Source organism: Hylobates moloch, unplaced genomic scaffold, assembly GCF_009828535.3.
Source record: "Hylobates moloch isolate HMO894 unplaced genomic scaffold, HMol_V3 SCAFFOLD_3, whole genome shotgun sequence".
In the NCBI taxonomy this organism is placed as follows: domain Eukaryota; kingdom Metazoa; phylum Chordata; class Mammalia; order Primates; family Hylobatidae; genus Hylobates; species Hylobates moloch.
This window is the reverse complement of record NW_026652278.1, coordinates 177,693,250-177,695,397: the sequence shown is the minus strand read 5'-3', so window position 1 is coordinate 177,695,397 and position 2,148 is coordinate 177,693,250. Positions and strand designations below refer to the sequence as shown.

The 2,148-nt window shown below is 40.6% G+C and overlaps 1 pseudogene; it reads left to right on the top strand.

Moving 5' to 3' along the window:
- The first annotated feature begins 1,263 nt into the window (after positions 1–1,263).
- On the top strand, positions 1,264–1,439 carry LOC116466234 (U1 spliceosomal RNA; annotated as a pseudogene).
- The last annotated feature ends 709 nt before the right edge of the window (positions 1,440–2,148 follow it).

Genomic DNA, 2,148 nt, shown 5'->3' with positions numbered 1-2,148 from the left:
TGTCTGTCTGTTTGGTTTTTCTTGGATGTATAGTTTCCCTCTGTCACTCAGGCTGGAGTGCAGTGATGTGCTCACTGCAACCTCTGCCTCCCAGGTTCAAGTGATTCTCCTGCCCCAGCTGGGATTACAGGAGCCCGCCACCATGGCCCGACTGATTTTTGAGTTTTTACTAGAGACGGGATTTCACCATGTTACCCAGGCTGGTCTTGAACTCCTGGCCTCAAGTGATCCACCCACCTTGGCCTCCCAAAGTGCTGGGATTACAGGCATGAGCCACTGTGCCTGGCCACGTTTATTTTAATTTGGAGAACAATTTTTCAGTAAGGTTGTACAAATGATTGTCCTACATTCCTGCACGTTTGAAACTCTTTTTCTCTTTTTGTCTCCATATATGAATGACAGTTTGGCTAGGTATAGAATGCTTGGTTTGCACTTTTTATTGTTCATAAATCTATAGTCTTTGTTTCTATCCTCTATACCAGCTTGAGTAGGATTAGAGTTTGGGATTCACCTATAAAACTCTATATCCATTGAACAAGTCCTCTTTTTCCCCTCCACTAGTCCCTGGCACCTGTCATTTTACGTCTCTGTTTCTAAGAGTTTGACTACTTTAAAACCTCATATAAGAAGGATCATGCAGCACTGTGTTTGTATTTCTGTGACTGGTTTATTTCACTTAGTATAATATCCCCAAGGTTTATCTATGTTATGACATATGACAGGATTTCCTTCTTTTTTAAGGCTGAATAATAATTTATTGTGTATATACCACTTTTTAAAATCCATTCATCTCTTGACAGATATTTAGGTTGCTTTTACCTCTTGGCTATTATGAATAATGCTGCAATGAACATGAGATGAACAAGCTCCTTTTTTATCTCTTTACTTTTGTTAGAAACTTTTAATTCCTGATTAATAAGTTCTGAATGTATGCAGGGGTCTCTACCTGGCAGTGACCTAAAGCCTTGTCTTCTGCCACCCCACACAGTCTTCAGATTCAAGTCTCTAGATTCTTGAGATTGGGGAATGTTTCCAGAGCAGTCATGGTTTTTGTATTCATTGACCATTCAGGTTTTCTGCTTTGCCATTTTCCTCTAGGTATTTCTCTTATTCTCTTGGAAGCACAACTATGCATTTAAGTCCATGTTTACTGTATTTTACCTGCTATTTCTATGTGTTTTGCAATAAGCGCTTTTCAAAATACCCATAACTTGTTGCTAAAAACGAGGTTTGTTCCAATGTGCCTTAGAAATATCCAGTTTCATACTTACCTGGCAGGGCAGATACCATGATCTTAAAGGCAGTTTTCCCAGGGCAAGGCGTATCCATTACACTCTGGATCCATTATAGGGATATGCTGATCCCTGGAATTGCCCCAAATGTGGGAAGCTCTACTGCAAAATTTGTGGTAGTGAGTGACTGCATTATGCATTCATGTACGAATTCAACTGAGTATCCAGTTTCATACAAATAATAATAACATCTTCTATAAAATGTATTCTTGTATATTAACACATATGGCTCTCTAGTACTCCTGCTGAGATATATGAGAATCTACCCTAGTTTTGCCATTTTCTCCTAACATCAGTCTACTTCTTTTAATATTCATTGCTTCTCCCCATTTCTGTAGTTCAGTGCATGTTCCCTTCCTCTGCAGGAACTACTTGTCTTTCCTCACCCAACTCATAAATCTCTGCCTCCCACCCTAAGGGTAGGCACATGGCCCAACCCGAGAGATCAGAATGCCACACCCCCAATACAGGATTGGTGTGTGAGTAGGCAGATGATTCTGTCCATGCACAGAACTAAGTAGAAGAGAATTTTTACACCTCAGTTTAGCTTGATGCTAGCAGAGAGCTACTGGAGTTCTATTTCCTGCTCTAGGGAAGAAAAGGATTTTGGTTTGGAGATAAAGCCAAGACACGAAGAAAGTGGGAATGAAAGACTTAGAGACAAGGAGTCCTGGCCCCTTTTCAGATGCTCAGGTGCTGGTGCTAGCTTGAGGCCCAGCTCTGCTTCTGCTCTTCTCAACATTTGGTAAGGAGAGCTCCCAATTTCTTTTCTAAGATAGCTGGTTCAACTTGGATATCCATCTCTTCTAATCAAGGGTCCTGATTCCTTGTCATTTTCATCAAAAAAGTCTTTGTA